This window comes from Lissotriton vulgaris, unplaced genomic scaffold (assembly GCF_964263255.1).
Source record: "Lissotriton vulgaris unplaced genomic scaffold, aLisVul1.2 SCAFFOLD_2225, whole genome shotgun sequence".
Classification (NCBI taxonomy): domain Eukaryota; kingdom Metazoa; phylum Chordata; class Amphibia; order Caudata; family Salamandridae; genus Lissotriton; species Lissotriton vulgaris.
This window is the reverse complement of record NW_028255156.1, coordinates 289,963-310,511: the sequence shown is the minus strand read 5'-3', so window position 1 is coordinate 310,511 and position 20,549 is coordinate 289,963.

The following is a 20,549-nucleotide window of genomic DNA, read 5'->3' as shown; positions in this document are numbered from 1 at the left end:
ATGCGGTCCTTTCGGATGATCTTGTAGCCGTCCGGGATGGCTATGGCGATGTTGGGCGTTGATGAGGCGTTCATCCAGGTTTCTGTAAGAAAGGCGACGTCCGGCGATGTGGTGTCTAGTAGGTTCCAAAGTTCAATGGCGTGTCTGTGGACCGAGCGGGTGTTCAGCAGGATGCACTTCAGGTGGTTAGTGTAGGAGCTCTGTTTGGAGTTTGTGGATTTGGTGTGGGTTCTGGTGTAGTCAAACTTGCAGGAGTGGCAGGTGAAGAGTCCATGGGGGTGTCCTGGGGCGGCTTGGTAGCAGTTTGGGAGTCGGCCGGGGTTAAGTGCTGAGAGGGTTGTGGCGTCGTACGTTATGCGGGTGGAGTGGATTTTGCGGGGGCCAGGGGGTTTGGCGCTGGGCGCAGTCCAGGCGCGGACGGGCGTAGGCGGGCTTACCTTTGGCGCGCCTTCGGCACGCATGGGGCACATCCGCTGCGCGTGAACGCTCCGCGAAAGTGCATCTGTCATAAGTGGATAGTGAAGGGGGTGGAGCGAGGGAGGAGCAGCTGGGAGGCAGGAGCGGGGTGGAGAGACGGGCTAGGGGGCACAACAACAACAAAATGGCAGCAGAAAACAAAAGCGAAACAGGACGAGATTGGGGCACAATGAGGAGTATAGCTATGGGCAGTGGCACTGGCACAATCAGTCACTAATTAATTTACCAATTAATGCGAGCAATGCAATGGCAGTAATGGGCAATAGAGCGCTACGATGATAGTCAGGCACAGCAATTTTTAAAGGCAGTGTGAGCACAGCGCTATGATAATAGTCAAGCAAAACAACTTTTAAGGCAATGCGAACACAGCGCTATGATAATAGTCAAGCACAACAGTTTTTAAAGGCAATGCGAGCACAGCGTTACAATGATAATCAGGCACAAAGTCAAATACAGCAGCTTTTAAAGGCAATGCGAGCACAGCGCTACTATGATAATCAGGCACAAAAGCTATGATAATCAGGCACAAAAGCAATGCAGCAGTGAGCAATTTATCGCTACGATACTCAAGTGGCCCGGGAGCATGTGGGAGCCACCGCTTCTGAACGAGTCAGGACGGTCAAAGCGCTTCAGCAGACGGGACGATCCTGAACTACCAGTGGGAGGGAGTAGCAGCTGGGAGGCGGGAGCGGGGTGGAGAGACGGCTAGGAGGCACAACAACAACAAAATGGCAGCAGAAAACAAAAGCGAGACAGGACGAGATTGGGGCACAATGAGGATTATAGCTATGGGCAGTGACACTGGCACAATCAGTCACTAATTAATTTACCAATTAATGGGAGCAATGCAATGGTAGTAATGGGCAATAGAGCGCTTCGATGATAGTCAGGCACAACAATTTTTAAAGGCAGTGCGAGCACAGCGCTATGATAATAGTCAAGCACAACAACTTTTAAGGCAATGTGAGCACAGCGCTATGATAATAGTCAAGCACAACAGTTTTTAAAGGCAATGCGAGCACAGCGTTACGATGATAATCAGGCACAAAGTCAAGCACAGCAGCTTTTAAAGGCAATGCGAGCACAGCGCTACTATGATAATCAGGCACAAAGGCTATGATAATCAGGCACAAAAGCAATGCAGCAGTGAGCAATTTATCGCTACGATACTCAAGTGGCCAGGGAGCATGTGGGAGCAACCGTTTCTGAACGAGTCAGGACAGTCACAGCGCTTCAGCAGACGGGACGATCCTGAACTACCAGTGGGAGGGTGGAGCAGCTGGGAGGCGGGAGCGGGGTGGAGAAACAGGCTAGGAGGCACAACAACAACAAAATGGCAGCAGAAAACAAAAGCGAAACAGGTCGAGATTGGGGCACAATGAGGAGTATAGCTATGGGCAGTGGCACTGGCACAATCAGTCACTAATTAATTTACCAATTAATGCAAGCAATGCAATGGTAGTAATGGGCAACAGAGCGCTACGATGATAGTCAGGCACAACAATTTTTAAAGGCAGTGCGAGCACAGCGCTGTGATAATAGTCAAGCACAACAACTTTTAAGGCAATGCGAGCACAGCGCTATGATAATAGTCAAGCACAACAGTTTTTAAAGGCAATGCCGGCACAGCGTTATGATGATAATCAGGCACAAAGCCAAGCACACACCTGGGGGCATATTTCCAAGGAACGATCGGAGCGTTTGTGGCACTTTATCGCAGCTAAAGTCGCAATAATTTAACCTTCCCTATAACAAGCTGGTGCTAAGAGCCTATATCACCAGTTTACCAGCGATAGGAGCCGCAAAAAGCATTGCCACAGATGACCCCGGCAACTATCGCTAATGAGAATCAGAGTAGGCGTTCCCGTGCAAAAAACACGTCAACACCACTCCGCAACATTTTCAACGACCAGCCAGACCGACGATGAGAACCCAAAATAGGCTATAGGTGCGTTAGCAGCAGGAAATTAACACCTCCTCTGACCTGGTGTCAAGTCGGATGACAGCCTGCACCAGAAAAGGGAGTACAGCCCACAGCCACACCTGAAGGGCAACAGATGCCATGGAGCCACTGATCAAGCAGCCCGGACACCCAAAAGGGCCATTTGGCAACACAGCACACAATAATAGTAGACCACCCGGGAATCTACACCAACGTTGACGCCAACCACCTAGACAGTGTGCATGATCCGTACATCTTCAGACAGTCCACCATCAACCAGCGCTACCAGGATTGCACCTATGGAAAAGCACTGCTCGTTGGCAAGTACCAAATGAACACACCACACACTTCAGCTCCACAATCATGCAAGTCACAACACTGGGAATGCACAGGGTACAAACTCACATATAACATGCCAAACAACATATCCACCCACCAGACATAACAGCACAACTTCCTGTGGGAACCTGGGCCAGCCATGTACATTCACCTCGGGCAAAGCACTACGCTTCGATAGCGTAGTTTGCGAAGTTTGCGCTACTTCGCACTACGCAAACTGCACGTAGCACAGTGCAAACACACGTAGCGTAGCATAGTGCAGTGGTCATTTTTTGCTTGCTCCCGGTCCTCAACGTCAAGTTGGCGACCGCGAGCAAGCAAAACAACATCTGGGAGAGACTTTTTCCTCATTTGCAATCAGCAACATCAAGTTGCTGATCGCGAGAGTGGAAAATAAACCTCCCAGCGAGATTCTCAACGTGGGGAGGTCGGGTTTCTCATTGCGAGTAGTAGCGTATGCTCGCGACCGCTCGTGATGAGAAACTACCTCTCCGTGTTAAGAAAGCTGCTGCTCGAGTAAAAACCTACTTGAGCAGCAGAAATCTACAGCTCGCACTGTACAAGATGCCGTTTTCAATGATTGCACAGTGCCGGATGCTTGTCCGCATTGTGCAATCATTGAAACCGGCATCTTGCACAGTGTGAACAGGGTACTAGGCAGTTCACGTAGTGCTACGCGTAGCTCACGTAGTGCGAAGTGCAATTTGCGTAGCTTCGCGTAGCGCTACTACGCAAACTACGCCCAGCCCTAATGTACATAAGCCATCAACTGCATGGCACCTCAGCCACACAATAGCAGACTGTGGGGAGAGGTGGGAACCAGGCATGTGCGAAGGAGGCAAGTTACCCATGAACGAGAATGTACACAATGCCAAGAATGGTGTGGATGTCATTGCCACACTGCGGCATGCAGACCACACACATATCCATGTCGACACACACTGCTGGTTTATGGAATGTAGTGGACAGTGGACACAACCATGCCCCCCCAGCCAGTGACATCTAGCTTGTTACGTCCGCCCGTAAGCTTGAGCGGAGTGGGCTGGACCGGCATACATCAGGCCTGCGTAGAGGTGTGAATAAAAGGCACGTAACTCTGGGTGTGGTCCTCTTCTAAAATACCAATATGTCTGCCAGGAATATATGACGTTATCCCACAGACAAACAGCCCGCATACCATCAGTACACTCTAATGTAGTACCCCTGCACCACCCACCCTTGACACACAGTCCTTTTTCTACATTTACACTACCCAGCACGACCCCTCAACACTACCATAAAGCACTTTACTTCCCTACACAAACACTACAACAGTACCTTAATACACTACCCCAAGCATGAAACTACACAAACACTACAATACTACACTAATCCACTACACCCCAGCATGACCCTACACTACACAAACACTACAACACTACCCTAAACCCTAAAACACTACCCCCAGCATGACCCTACACTACACAAACACTACAACACTACCCTAAACCCTAAAACACTACCCCCAGCATGACCCTACACTACACAAACACTACAACACTAACCTAACCCCTATTACACTTCCCCCAGCACGACCCTACGCTTAACAACCACCACAACTCTACACTACACTAACACAACACTACACTACACAAACACTACCCCAGCACTACCCCCACCCTTAAAATTAACCCAAACCCCCTTACCTCTCTCGTCATCGTCATCGTTTACAACGCAAATGCATTCACCATACATTCCTTTACAACGTATTTCGTTGTAAAGGCATGCGTGATAAAAGCACATGCATTGTAAAAAAATGCGGGATGATGGTATGCGGGATGAATGACATTGTGGATTAATAGTATGCGGCCTGAAAGTCTGCGGGAAAAAAATGCGGGATAAAGGTTGATTACCGTCTGCCAGGGCGGCGCCTCTCACCCTGCCACCAGGCCCATGACATCGCCGCGAGTGGCATTGGCTTTGATCCTGTGCACCTGCTGCTCCCCGGGCAGCTTGTCTCCGAACCAGTCTTGCCAACCCATGCACACACAGGCCTCAATGCTCTTCTGCTGACACTGGCGTGTGCCAAAGAGGGCCCACCACATGCCCGTGCAAGCCCCAAGCCCAAAGCCCGCGACCCTGGCAACCTGCTACAACCATCACGGCCTCCCTAAACAAGGCCCGCAGTACTCCTTTCTCATTGACGTGCTCTACCGGCAGACACAGCAGACTAGTAGGTCACACATTTTGAACTGAGTCTTGATTACACTATGGCAAAGAACATTATTCACGGCAGATTTTATGTCACTATTCTCCCTTCGATGTGGTTCCACAAAGTCTGTGCATAGCATTACAACTACACATGTCTGTGGGCCCATGCGGACAACTACCCTCGGGCCACAGTGCCCTCGCATAGGTCACATATTTGGAACTGAGTCTTGATTATGCAATGGCCAAGTTCATTACATTGTACAGGCATTATCGCAGACAGCATCCCTTCTCAGCCGCGGTGCCACTAAGTCTGTTCCCCGACATACATGGACACTCTCTGGTTGAATTTTAGTGGCATCTGAGTCTATGGACTGGGGGTTGTCTTCATCCTCATGTAGCTGATACCGACGTGATGGTAATGACCAGGCTGTAGCATTCCACTCCTCAATTTGCCACTTCCAGATGGTGTCTGCCCTCTGCATCAGGCCCTGTAGGACACCCTCCATTGTCCCACGCATCCCTCCACCACATTCACCTCGGACATCATTGAAGACCCACTCAGTCCGTGTGGCCCCACCTCAGTGCACTGCAAGTTACCATCCCGTGGCAGTGTGCCTGTGCCGGAAAGAGTGCATCCTGGGCCGCTAACTCTGTGCAGCTCTAGTCATGGACCCAGTCTTCTGCGATATTGGATGGCCTCTGAGACAATGGCTTTAGTGTCATCGACGCCATGTGTATATGGCCCAGCGCTGTCCGCTGCCTCCTGCCTCCACTTTGGCCCACCAGGGCTCACACATCAAATTGAGTCCTGACCGGCCCGGACATTGCATCACCGCAGGAGGCACACCCCACCACCACCAGGAACACCTTCAAACGCCAACCGCCAGAGTCGAAGCAGACGTACTGGCAGACTAACGGAGTTGCTCACACCTGTTGTGGATGCCTGTACCCTGCTCAGCACTCCAGGTGCCACTAACTCAGTGCACCATGAGTCATCGTCCATTTCTGTTTTGGTTATGTGCTGTGGAGAGCTCACACAGCCGTGTCAGCTCAGGCAGTGTGGGAGACCTGGGACGATAATGTGGAAGATGATGCAGGTGTGACACCTGCAGCTGCATAAGGAATATCCCAAAGGGACCCAATCCTAGATATTTTCCTCACATGAGCACGCTCAGCCATAGTGCCCCAACCTCATTGCATTGCAACTCACGGACACTTCTGTTTGCTCTTTGGGTGACCTCTGTACTTGCTCCAGCTGCCACCATGATGCTCCGCTGTTGTCTCTGTAATGCTGGTGTTTTCTGTTTCTGTTTCAATGGTGTTCACTGTTGTATTTGTTGCCAGCACCAATAACTCTGTGAGGGCTGGCTTACACTCACCCCACCTATATCCAGCAGAGGCATCACTGTATATGTGACCCTGCCAATAAAGGGGCCAGGCACATGTGCCCACAGCCAGTCCCATCAACTATATAAGTGTGTCCCTGTGGTCAATTTGTAAATATTAGGGGCCTGGGCCCTATGACATTGTGATGTGCTGTGTACAGCGACGCAACCGTGCCCCTGCTGGCAGTGGGTATGACCTTGGACATGTAGCTTTGTCATCATCCACTCAATACGTAATAGAAGTGTACTGAGCCATCGTACGGAGGTCTAGCGTGGGTGTGTGAATGGTAATTCTGGGGCGCTAGGTGTGGTTCCGTACTCGAAATGTGCATATGCATGTGTCTCTGTCACAGTGTGGGTCTCCTTTGTGGGGGGTAGGTGGTCCGTTTGGGACTTAGACACCCTGTATGTGATGTAGTTTGGCTTCCATGAGGTCTGACCCCACCCGCACCCGTTCAGCTACCTCCCTTTAGCATTCTGACCCCTGGCTCCTGAATGCCATGTGTGCCTCGGTGGGGTGTTGGGAGCCAGACGTGGTGGCAGGTGCTTCCTGCTCTGTGGTCTGTACTAGGGCTGGAGTCTCCTCTATGTGGCTTGCCTACCCTGCTCCTAGAAGTGGGTTGCCTAATATGTCTGTGAGCTGTTGTAGTGCATCAGTGTCGAAGGTGTGGTGGTCGTCTCCAGCATCACTGATGAGTTGTCTGCTCTGATGTGCTGGGAGTGTTGTTTGTCCCTCTGCAATGGGAATGGGAGATGAATGTTGATATTGTGTTGACATGTATGTTGGTACATTTTTCTCTTTGACACGCAGACTGTATGACAATGTACATTGTGACTGTTTGGGCGGTGCTAGCAATTTGATGTGGCACGGTAAACATTTGGACTACGTGACGGATGTGAGGTTGTACATGTACATATGAGTCTCACAGTTTCCTGCTCTGTTAGGTGTGATTGGCCTGTTTCTGCGCATGAGCGGACCCAGTTGTGTGCCCTGTTCTGCAGTGTCAGTGTTGCACTTTGTACTGCAATGTAAAGGGATGTGCTGTGATTGCTATGTGTGTGTTCTGCAGTGTGCCACGGGGGTCAACAACATGATCCTTGGTCATTGTGGGTGTGCAGTGTGCTACACATTGCTGTGCATGTGTGTCATTGTGCCCATCTCCCCCCGTCCCCCGTCCCTGGTCATTACTCACCCTGGTGATTTTGTGTCAGGTCCTATGGAGCTGTATCCGTACTCCCACCTCCTTGCACCGTCTACACACTGATGACTGTGGCCTTCAGCTCCTTCTGTGGCGTTGGACTCCCACCTCCTGTCGCCATTGCTGCCTTCCTGTTGGCAGCGGGTTTGTGCTTGGTGTGGTTTTTCACATCATGCCAGTGCCTCTTGTCATCCTTGACACTCCGACTGCATTCACGTTAGTCTCATTGTGGGTCAGATAAAGGTAGTGTACTATCACCTCCGTGATGCTGATCTAGTTTTGCTGCTGACTGCACCCCGTCTTCCTCATCCTCTTCTCCCTGGCCTTCCCCGAGCCTGACGTCCTTGCTGGAGGTCTGTGGGTTTGTGGGGTTCGCGTTGGCCTCTGCACTAAGTCCGGGTGCGGTATACAGTCAAAATATCGAGTTAAAAATACCGATTTGCATTAATATTGAATTAAAAATATAAAATGGACACAATATCAAATGGAGAGAATATAGATAACAAAAATATTGAATAGAATAGCAGTAATATCGAATTCAAAATATGGAATGGACAAAATATCGAATGGACACAATATAGACAACAAAAATATTGAATGGACAGAATATAGACAACAAAAATATTGAATGGACAGAATATAGACAACAAAAATATCGAATTTGAGGTAAGTAAGTTAATATCTAATGTTTAATAATATCCAATTTTTTAAAGTGTTTTTTATGTTATGTTATGTATATGTGTGAAAAGTGTATATTTATTTTATAATTTATTTTAATTAATTAATTGTATGCTATTTAATTTTTGCGTAGTATAATACTGTAGCGGGTTGTGGGTTTATAGGGGAATAGGGTGGGAAGTAATTTAATTATAATTAATTAAATATGTTAATGTATTTATTGGTTTTTATTTTGAATTCATTGTTAATTAATTTTTAATTGGTGAATAATAAAAATATAATTGGTAATTCATTTTAATTAAATGAATAATTGATTATTATGTTAATTTTATTAATTCGTTTTCTGTAGTGGGTTGTGGGTTTATATGGGAATAGGGTGGGAATTAATTTAATTATAACTATTACATATTTTAATTTATTTATTGGTCTTTATTTTGAATGATTTGTAAATACATTTTTAATTTGTAATTGATTTAAATATAATTGGTAATTAATGTTTATTAATTGATTAAATAATAATTATATTAATTTTATTAATTTCTTTTTTGTAGTGGGATGTAGATTTATAGGGGAATAGAGTGGGAAGTAATTTAATTCTAAATAATTAAATGTTTTAATTAATTTATTGGTATTTATCTTGAATTATTTGTTAATTATTTTTAATTGGTAATTAATTAAACTATAATTGGTAATTATTTTTTATTAATTGATTAATTGATAATTATGTTAATGTTATTATTTATTTTCTATTGTGTGTTGTGGGTTTATAGGGGAATAGGGTGGGAAGTAATTTAATTGTAATTCATTAAATGTTTTAATTTTAATAATTTTTTTATTTTTAGTTATGTTTTAATTGTTAATTAATTAATTGTTAATTGGTAAATAATTTGTATTAATAGGTAAAAAAAAAATATTTGTATTTTTCATTGATTAATTATTATATTATATTAAATTGTTAATTACTTTTAATTAATTTGTAATTGGTATTAATATTTAATTTATTTTTATTCAGTAAGTAAGTAAAAGTTTTTATTGCACAATTAATTAAAATCATTGCAATGTACGTACACTGGGATGGACGTTACATATTAAGAGTAAAAGGATGCACAGAACAGTTAAAACAGAAAAGTTGTAAACAAAAAAAAAAGAACGTGCAATAATGTCACCAGAAAAGGAGCTTATGCGTGGTCAAAAAGCAAGTTTGGGGAATTAATTTCTAAAATAAACTTAACAAAACGAGCCGCCAACTGCGGAGAGTCTCCTCTCATGCAGGTGTCTAGTGCTTCCTGGCAGGTCCTGATGTTAAGAAGAAGCCAAAGGGGACGCAACCAGAAGTTTCTTTGGGCTCGAAGTTTTTGGCAAATGCTCAGTATGTGGATAAGGTTTTCCTCTTCCTGTTGCAAAAGCGGCATTGAGATGAAGCCCCTTTCCTGTACCCCCGGCCAAACTTGTATGCCATCAGCGGGATTAAACCAAAACGAAATCGCATCAATTGAAGTTTTATATGTACTTTCGTAGAAGCTGCTAGATACGATGGAAGAATTTTTGGGGTGTATAATTTAGAGACCATGGTACCATGAAAGAGCCGGGCAACCCATTGCTCGTCGAGGTCGCTTGAAAGACTTTTTGCTTGTTTGGTTAGAAGTTTTGTTTTCGCTGCAATGGGCAACGGAGATGACCATATGTCCTTTGCTTTAAGGGATTCTAGACATAACGTCAAATATTTATTCCACGGTGTTTTGTGGTTGCTGAAGACTAACCATAGGCAGCTCTTTAGAGAGTGAGGGCTAGCGCGCTTTGTTTTTAAACAATAGTTAATGTAGCGTGCACTCATTATCCACCTCTGGGAAAATAATGAAAATTCTTTCCGGACTTGGGCAGTAGAATTTGGCAACCGAAAAACCCTATGGTAGCAAGAAGATTGTGCTCTGTCCAACCAATTATTCATTTTGTCCTTGAATAATATTGCACCAAACAAGATAGTGCGGAGTAGTTTTGCGGTAATCAGTTTTATTAATGGTACTAGATTTTGAGAGTGCAGAGCACTTTTTGTTCTGATAAAGGCCCATTCCAGACTACGGGCAAAGCCTGCATTTCAGTTGTATTCACTGTGGGTCTCCCTTTGTGGTCACTCCACACCCCCAGGTACTTATAGGCGGTGACAGTTTCCAGTCTACCTTCGATGAACCACGTAGACTTTTTGGGTTTTCCAGATGATATTGTCATTGCTTTGGTTTTCATCGCGTTTATCTCTAGTGTGTTCATATTGCAGTACTGAGCGAGGGAGTCGAACAGTCTCTGGAGACCAACCTGAGTTTGATCTAACAGGATGGTATCACCTGCATATTGAAGAGTTTGGATGACAACCATTCAGGGAGGTCCGCGAGGTACAGATTGAAAAGCATTGGTGCAAGGGTACACCCTTGCTTTAAGCCTCTGGTGGTATATATTTTATTGGAGGTCGACCAACTCGATGTAACTCGCACTTTGACCCAGGTGTCGGCGTGTAAAGCAATTAATGCTTTCAGTAGCGACCGTGGAATACCCCATCTTGCTGGTTTTGCCCATAGTTTTGGCCATCTTACGCTGTCAAAGGCTTTTCGAAAGTCAATAAAACCAAGATGTAAGCTTTTACCTTTTGCGGCTAGGGTGAATTCCATCAGATGAGCAAGACATATTAGGTTGTCTTCAATGTGGCAGCCTCTTTGGAAACCAGTTTGAGTAAAAGGAACTAGATTGTTGGTTTCCGCCCACGTGGTGAGTGCAGTTAAGAGAATGCTGGCATATGCCTTCCCGTCCACGTCTAGGAGAGCTATCATCCGATAGTGATCGGGATTAGAGCGTGGTCCTTTCTTATGACAAGAAGTGATCCTTGCCAAGACGCCGGGATGGGGCCACCCAGTATTCCAGCCTCGAAGAGGGGTGTCAGTATCCGGGCCCATTGTCCAGCAGAGGCTTTAAATACTTGGGTCGGAATTCGTTGGGACCAGGGGCACCACCCGAGCGCATTTTCCTTATTATTCCAGTTATATCGTCCGTTAGTGTATTGACAGGGATGATGGTTTCGTCATGATTGACTGGATGGTCGAGAAAGGCCAGGCTGTTAGTGGTTTGGCCGTGTGGTGCTGTGTAGAGCTTTTTAACATAGATTTCCCAGTCCGTGGGGGAGATGTTAGTTGCGGTAGGTGGTTTGGTGGTTTTGCTAGCCTTGTTAACCCAGTTCCAGTATTTCCTTTGATCTTTTGATTTTATAATTTCAAAGGCTGTTACCCAGTGTCGATCTTCCTCTAATTTCTTTAGGGTAAAACGTTCCTTCCTATAGGCTTTCCGCGTAGCTGTGATGTCCTCCTTCAAAAGTTTGTGGTCATTTTCGTTATGGACAGTTGTTCTTTGTACCTTGCTTAATTTACTCTTGGTAGTTTTTATGCGTTGTTGTTGCACTGACAAGGTTGTCAGAGTCGTAATGTCCCTGGAGAGATTGTTTGGCGGTTTTGTGGCGAAGAGGTCTCTAAAGTTACAAAATACACAAGAGAGCAGACAAGGTCTGGAAGACGGTGTATCGCTGTGTTGGCGAATGTGCAGCAATGGATGCATGCGTGAACGTATGTTGTTGGAAACATAGGCTGGAAAAAATCCCATCAGACCACCCTTTATGGTGGATTTCGCGTCATGTGGGATGTTTTGCTGATCATTCCATATTACAACTGACCAAATAGTGCCGCTGTAGAAATGGATGTCAGTAATCTAGCCGTGATGTCCATTGTGAAGTAGTGTTTGCTAAAGTGCAGTGCTAAAATAACAGTGATAGATTTAAAATTGACTACACAGGCGCTGTACAACATTCAAAACGCAAACTATGTGTCAGATATTAAAAACACGCCGAGTAGTATGACTACCCCATGGCGCTGTGCAGGACGGTCGACATGTTTCAGCCTCACGGGCATTGCCCAGGCTTTCTTCAGGACCATAGAAAAAAACGCTACTGCAACTATGAATAATTGTGTTAAGTGACAAGGACAGATGATGTACTAAGAAAGTTACATATCTACCAGGAACCATCACAAAGAATGCCCACTGGAAGGAGAGAAGAACATCTTCTTCCTGGAAAAAATGTTTACAAAACACTATATTACACACAAGTAACCACATGTATACACAAACATAATACCAACAAAACTCACACTTGCCTGAATGAAATTTGCATTCAGCAATATGAACAAGCATAATAGCTTAAACAACATGAAGCATTTCTTCACGATGCTACTCACCCAGCTTTGTGTGGGTGAAGACCTCACCTCACCCGGCGACCGCTCGGGAGTATGAGGCCCCGCTCTATGGTGTAGAAAAAGGAACACTATAAGCACACAACTCTATAGCGTCCAAGCCAATTGCTCTACACACCAACCCAACAGACGTGTGATGGTCACCCAACTGTTCAGCCCGGGGTCCCAACCCACACCCAGACACTAAGAAAACATAACGCTATGGTGTAAAGCATATAACTTCTGAATGGTTTGATGATAATTCTCAGGCACCTACAAAAACCACAGTGTGTCCTAATAGATAGGGTTCCAAATGATTAACCCAGGGATTGTCCATAGTAGGGAGCTGTTCAAAAAATATTAAGCCATAATGTCCTTAATGGAGGGCTTAGGGGGCCGTCCAAAACTCTTAGGCTCAAGTTTGCTAAGTTCAATTGTTCATAATCGGGGGCTATTCAAAAATTATTAAGCTATAATGTCCTTAATGGAGGGCTTAGGGGGCCGTCCAAGACTCTTAGGCTCGAGTTTGCTAAGCTATATTGCATAAGAAGGGGGCTGACTGATAGCGAAGGCATCAGCAGGAGACTCACCTGTCCGTCGGTGCCCCCAATCTTGGCTCGAGCGGAAGTGGAGGTATTGGTCAGAACCGCCCTTGGGTGTTATATAACCGCCGGAAACCAAATTGGTGAGGCAGAAAAGGGTCCCCGGTAGCTTGTCTCCTTTCTGGTGAAGAATTGGCTTGGTAGTTTAGTCTGCCCTGTTCCCATGATGCACTGGGCCAGGGACAGACTGATTTGCATATAGCCAGGTTCTGAGCTGGGATGGGGCAGTGAGATAAATAACGGTGATGGATCAAGCCCTGATCTTTGGACTGGGTAAGAGTGGTCTGTTTAACTCAGACACTCTGTTCATCACCACCCCCTTTTGTAAATCGTTTTTGGCCACTATAGGTATGGCAGGGTATACTCAGACATGAGTCCCTTTCTCACTGCTCCATCAGGATTCAAGCAAGCCGGGCCGAAGAAGGCTGAAATGCCAGAAACGGGTCCCCGGTAGCTTGTCTCCTTTCTGGTGAAGAATTGGCTTGGTAGTTTAGTCTGCCCTGTTCCCATGATGCACTGGGCCAGGGACAGACTGATTTGCATATAGCCAGGTTCTGAGCTGGGATGGGGCAGTGAGATAAATAACGGTGATGGATCAAGCCCTGATCTTTGGACTGGGTAAGAGTGGTCTGTTTAACTCAGACACTCTGTTCATCACCACCCCCTTTTGTAAATCGTTTTTGGCCACTATAGGTGTGGCAGGGTATACTCAGACATGAGTCCCTTTCTCACTGCTCCATCAGGATTCAAGCAAGCCGGGCCGAAGAAGGCTGAAATGCCAGAAACCGGTCCCTTGTCTCCTTTCTGGTGAAGAATTGGCTTGGTAGTTTAGTCTGCCCTGTTCCCATGATGCACTGGGCCAGGGACAGACTGATTTGCATATAGCCAGGTTCTGAGCTGGGATGGGGCAGTGAGATAAATAACGGTGATGGATCAAGCCCTGATCTTTGGACTGGGTAAGAGTGGTCTGTTTAACTCAGACACTCTGTTCATCACCACCCCCTTTTGTAAACCGTTTTTGGCCACTATAGGTGTGGCAGGGTATACTCAGACATGAGTCCCTTTCTCACTGCTCCATCAGGATTCAAGCAAGCCGGGCCGAAGAAGGCTGAAATGCCAGAAACCGGTCCCCGGTAGCTTGTCTCCTTTCTGGTGAAGAATTGGCTTGGTAGTTTAGTCTGCCCTGTTCCCATGATGCACTGGGCCAGGGACAGACTGATTTGCATATAGCCAGGTTCTGAGCTGGGATGGGGCAGTGAGATAAATAACGGTGATGGATCAAGCCCTGATCTTTGGACTGGGTAAGAGTGGTCTGTTTAACTCAGACACTCTGTTCATCACCACCCCCTTTTGTAAATCGTTTTTGGCCACTATAGGTGTGGCAGGGTATACTCAGACATGAGTCCCTTTCTCACTGCTCCATCAGGATTCAAGCAAGCCGGGCCGAAGAAGGCTGAAATGCCAGAAACCGGTCCCCGGTAGCTTGTCTCCTTTCTGGTGAAGAATTGGCTTGGTAGTTTAGTCTGCCCTGTTCCCATGATGCACTGGGCCAGGGACAGACTGATTTGCATATAGCCAGGTTCTGAGCTGGGAAGGGGCAGTGAGATAAATAACGGTGATGGATCAAGCCCTGATCTTTGGACTGGGTAAGAGTGGTCTGTTTAACTCAGACACTCTGTTCATCACCACCCCCTTTTGTAAATCGTTTTTGGCCACTATAGGTGTGGCAGGATATACTCAGACATGAGTCCCTTTCTCACTGCTCCATCAGGATTCAAGCAAGCCGGGCCGAAGAAGGCTGAAATGCCAGAAACCGGTCCCTGGTAGCTTGTCTCCTTTCTGGTGAAGAATTAGCTTGGTAGTTTAGTCTGCCCTGTTCCCATGATGCACTGGGCCAGGGACAGACTGATTTGCATATAGCCAGGTTCTGAGCTGGGATGGGGCAGTGAGATAAATAACGGTGATGGATCAAGCCCTGATCTTTGGACTGGGTAAGAGTGGTCTGTTTAACTCAGACACTCTGTGCATCACCACCCCCTTTTGTAAATCGTTTTTGGCCACTATAGGTGTGGCAGGGTATACTCAGACATGAGTCCCTTTCTCACTGCTCCATCAGGATTCAAGCAAGCCGGGCCGAAGAAGGCTGAAATGCCAGAAACCGGTCCCCGGTAGCTTGTCTCCTTTCTGGTGAAGAATTGGCTTGGTAGTTTAGTCTGCCCTGTTCCCATGATGCACTGGGCCAGGGACAGACTGATTTGCATATAGCCAGGTTCTGAGCTGGGATGGGGCAGTGAGATAAATAACGGTGATGGATCAAGCCCTGATCTTTGGACTGGGTAAGAGTGGTCTGTTTAACTCAGACACTCTGTTCATCACCACCCCCTTTTGTAAATCGTTTTTGGCCACTATAGGTGTGGCAGGGTATACTCAGACATGAGTCCCTTTCTCACTGCTCCATCAGGATTCAAGCAAGCCGGGCCGAAGAAGGCTGAAATGCCAGAAACCGGTCCCCGGTAGCTTGTCTCCTTTCTGGTGAAGAATTGGCTTGGTAGTTTAGTCTGCCCTGTTCCCATGATGCACTGGGCCAGGGACAGACTGATTTGCATACAGCCAGGTTCTGAGCTGGGATGGGGCAGTGAGATAAATAATGGTGATGGATCAAGCCCTGATCTTTGGACTGGGTAAGAGTGGTCTGTTTAACTCAGACACTCTGTTCATCACCACCCCCTTTTGTAAATCGTTTTTGGCCACTATAGGTGTGGCAGGGTATACTCAGACATGAGTCCCTTTCTCACTGCTCCATCAGGATTCAAGCAAGCCGGGCCGAAGAAGGCTGAAATGCCAGAAACCGGTCCCCGGTAGCTTGTCTCCTTTCTGGTGAAGAATTGGCTTGGTAGTTTAGTCTGCCCTGTTCCCATGATGCACTGGGCCAGGGACAGACTGATTTGCATATAGCCAGGTTCTGAGCTGGGATGGGGCAGTGAGATAAATAACGGTGATGGATCAAGCCCTGATCTTTGGACTGGGTAAGAGTGGTCTGTTTAACTCAGACACTCTGTTCATCACCACCCCCTTTTGTAAATCGTTTTTGGCCACTTTAGGTGTGGCAGGGTATACTCATACATGAGTCCCTTTCTCACTGCTCCATCAGGATTCAAGCAAGCCGGGCCGAAGAAGGCTGAAATGCCAGAAACCGGTCCCCGGTAGCTTGTCTCCTTTCTGGTGAAGAATTGGCTTGGTAGTTTAGTCTGCCCTGTTCCCATGATGCACTGGGCCAGGGACAGACTGATTTGCATATAGCCAGGTTCTGAGCTGGGATGGGGCAGTGAGATAAATAACGGTGATGGATCAAGCCCTGATCTTTGGACTGGGTAAGAGTGGTCTGTTCACTCAGACACTCTGTTCATCACCACCCCCTTTTGTAAATCGTTTTTGGCCACTATAGGTGTGGCAGGGTATACTCAGACATGAGTCCCTTTCTCACTGCTCCATCAGGATTCAAGCAAGCCGGGCCGAAGAAGGCTGAAATGCCAGAAACCGGTCCCCGGTAGCTTGTCTCCTTTCTGGTGAAGAATTGGCTTGGTAGTTTAGTCTGCCCTGTTCCCATGATGCACTGGGCCAGGGACAGACTGATTTGCATATAGCCAGGTTCTGAGCTGGGATGGGGCAGTGAGATAAATAACGGTGATGGATCAAGCCCTGATCTTTGGACTGGGTAAGAGTGGTCTGTTTAACTCAGACACTCTGTTCATCACCACCCCCTTTTGTAAATCGAATGCAAATTTCATTCAGGCAGGTGTGAGTTTTGTTGGTATTATGTTTGTGTATACATGTGGTTACTTGTGTGTAATATAGTGTTTTGTAAACATTTTTTCCAGGAAGAAGATGTTCTTCTCTCCTTCCAGTGGGCATTCTTTGTGATGGTTCCTGGTAGATATGTAACTTTCTTAGTACATCATCTGTCCTTGTCACTTAACACAATTATTCATAGTTGCAGTAGCGTTTTTTTCTATGGTCCTGAAGAAAGCCTGGGCAATGCCCGTGAGGCTGAAACATGTCGACCGTCCTGCACAGCGCCATGGGGTAGTCATACTACTCGGCGTGTTTTTAATATCTGACACATAGTTTGCATTTTGAATGTTGTACAGCGCCTGTGTAGTCAATTTTAAATCTATCACTGTTATTTTAGCACTGCACTTTAGCAAACACTACTTCACAATGGACATCACGGCTAGATTACTGACATCCATTTCTACAGCGGTACTATTTGGTCAGTTGTAATATGGAATGATCAGCAAAACATCCCACATGACGCGAAATCCACCATAAAGGGTGGTCTGATGGGATTTTTTCCAGCCTATGTTTCCAACAACATACGTTCACGCATGCACCCATTGCTGCACATTCGCCAACACAGCGATACACCGTCTTCCAGACCTTGTCTGCTCTCTTGTGTATTTTGTATCTTAGAGTAGGGGAGCGAGCAGAGAGGTCATTAAATATTCCCCTTGACCCTCCACATACATGTTTTGTTTTCTAGTCTCTAAAGTTAGTCAGTATTGTTTCCCAAGTGAGAGCTGTCACCTGGGTGCATGCAGCTGGGGGGCCTCTGGTCATAAACTTATCCACCTCCATTTCAATTACTTCCTGGTTGCTTTCAGACCATCGGAGTTTCCCCACACTCTGCAGTCCTGCAGCGGTCCCTATTGTATTTATGTTCGGACGGTGTAGTGGCCCAAGGGCGATGCTGCATGTTAAAATGGCGTGATCGCTGTCTGGAGACGGTGTTACCAGAAATTGGGATACCAGATGGAAGGCCATTAGTGAGATCCATATGTAATCTAGAGTGGCCATTGGAGAGGAGGATGTGTGTGAGTAGGCGGCTGGTTGGTCTGTAGCCATCCTTTCTTTGAGGGTGCGCAGGCCAAGGTGGTTCAGTTTTGTTGCCAGGTTTATTCCATTCATATCCTTTCGCTGGTACTGGGATCTTTTCTCCGGAATTGCCCACATTGCGTTGAAATATGTTATTTGGGAGGATTGAGTAGGATCGATTTCCATTAAATTTGCATTAAAGTCGCCCATTATCAACCAAAGGTCAGCGGGATAGAGAACTTCGAGATTGTTCATTATTGGTAGTAGCGTGCTCAAGGTGGACTCACGCCTCGTTTTTGTTGGATGTAAATAGACGCAGCCAAGGATCATTTTTTGCTTTGGTTTAACCTTTGCCTGGCTCTCAATCTCCATGCTAATAAAAACATGATTGCCGTCTCCGCTGTAAAGCATTTCTATCTTCGTAGTCAGGGAGTTCTTCACGACAATCAGCACTCCCCCGGATGTGTGGCCACCAACTTTGGAAGGTATGGCAATGGATTTTATTACAGTGAAATCTTCCCAGATGGTGTTTTTCAGGGCCCAGGTTTCTTGTAGGGCAAAGATTTCATGGGTCTTTAGCAAACCTGAAGTTAATCTCTCTGTTTTGTCCTTTGTGAGCCCCTGAATGTTCCAGGAGCATATGTTTAAATGATGGGCCATCTCGTGGTTAGGTTTTTGGCCATGCACAGGTGTCGGAGCACTACCCTAGCGCCTGGGAGAGCCAAGACCAGTCTTCCAATTTGTGAGGTTTTAATATGCATTTACGTGGGCCACCTGCTGTGGAAGTGATTACTTGCAGAGGGTTCTCAGTCCTTGAAACTGTTTTTGGCTCTTGCCGGAAACCACGCAGCACCGAGGATGACTGGAATAAATGCTTTATTTGTTTTTGATCCGGTCTGGTATTGGTAGACGTAGCTGTGTCAGAAAGTTTTTTTTTAAAGGATGGGTAGTTGGTGTTAATATAAGGGCCAGCCTGGATGCCCCATTCGTTCAGTTGTTTTTTGTTCATCATTAGCGTGGCCCCGCATTCTGGATTAAAGAAGGTTACCAGTGTGAACTCGTTTCTTTGTCCTAAGATGGGATCTAAGAAGGACACTGTCTCAATGTCCGTTGTTTTCACGGTTTCTAAACCCGGCAAGTGTAGGCATAGCCTAAGGATATTGCCTCTTTTTAAGATGTCCCATTGTCCCTGGGATTCGTACTCCAGATAGAGCAATATTTTTCTATGCTGTTGTTGTCCAAGGCAAGGATCTTGAGGCAGTGCAGCCGGATTGATGCTAGGACCGTCGGACTGAAAGCCCAGAGGCTCTGCGTTAGCTTGTGCGCTTAACTTGATCATTTGAGGACTGGTCATTCTTAGTGACTCGCCACGCATTGGAGGTTCATGAGGGCAGGGTATTTTACTGTGAAAGCTGTCTGCATTTGCATCAACTTTGGGCTGGTTTTTTTCCTCTCCCAGACAAACCGAAGATGAGGTGCCCGCCCCGAATCTTCTTTTCGATTTAAGTCCTTGATAGCGGATTTGTGTACTGCAACAGTTTTAAGCAAGGAGCATATATCAGATAGTTTTGTAAGTCCATCGTTTTGCTTTGGGAAATTACCGGGAGACTTGTGATCTACTAGTGGCTGTGCACAATTCGTTGGGGTTTCTGAGTTTTCTTTTTTTCTTTTTGAAAGACTACCGATTTTTCTGCCTGGTTGGTCAGATCGATTGTGGACTTGTCCACTTTTGTTCCAAGCCATTGTGTTAGTGCGTTGCCCTTTTTTTTGGCTTTATTTAGTTTCTTCAGTTTCTTCTTGTTTTTCCTGGATAGATGGGTGCTTGCTTTTTGAGCATTGTCAGCCTTGGTAGTAGGAATATGGTGGCTTGGTAAGGAAGGGGGAACTGCTTCAGTATTAGACTGATTGGTTGTTTTTGTGGCATTGGTTAGTTGTGAGCATAGGTTGCCAACAGAAACCGGAGGCACGTAGGAGAGCTGTTCAAAGGAAGTGTTTAGTATCAGTTTAAGCGGAGAGTGATCCAGTTTTAAACTGGTATAGTTATTGGTAAGGCGGGATGGGCTTTTAAAGCGTGGTTCTGATTGCCTTTGAGTTTCCAAGGTTTGAAGGTGAGTGGGGGGAATGCTAGGACTCTGTGGTCTGGCTTGGGTCTTCATCCTCAGGTCTTCTATTAGCGTAGACATTATTTCTGGTAGGGTTTCAAGTTTATTCAATTAAGGCTCGCAGATGCAGGTACTTTGGCCGTGTTTTGGGTGTACATTTGCATTTGCAGTTGGTTCCATGCTCAGGTTTGCTTCAGGCGCATGGTTTTGGATCGTGCTTGTTTGAGCTCTTCGTATAAGTGAATTTAGTTGATCCAGTTTTAAGTCGATTCCCATTATGGAGTCGGCCACCAATTGTAGGATGGATATCTGGGTGTCAAGTTTGTCGGCATGCACATGAGCCGCACAGGTCATAGAGCTCAAAACTCTATTGGTGGCTGACAGAAGTGCCTCGATTTTTTGCATTCCTAGGTTGGATTGGGATAGGTTGGCTCCAAGCCCAAGGTCTTTAGGAAGTATGTTGTTTCCAGTGACTGAATTATGGGCCAAGGGTGAATTAGT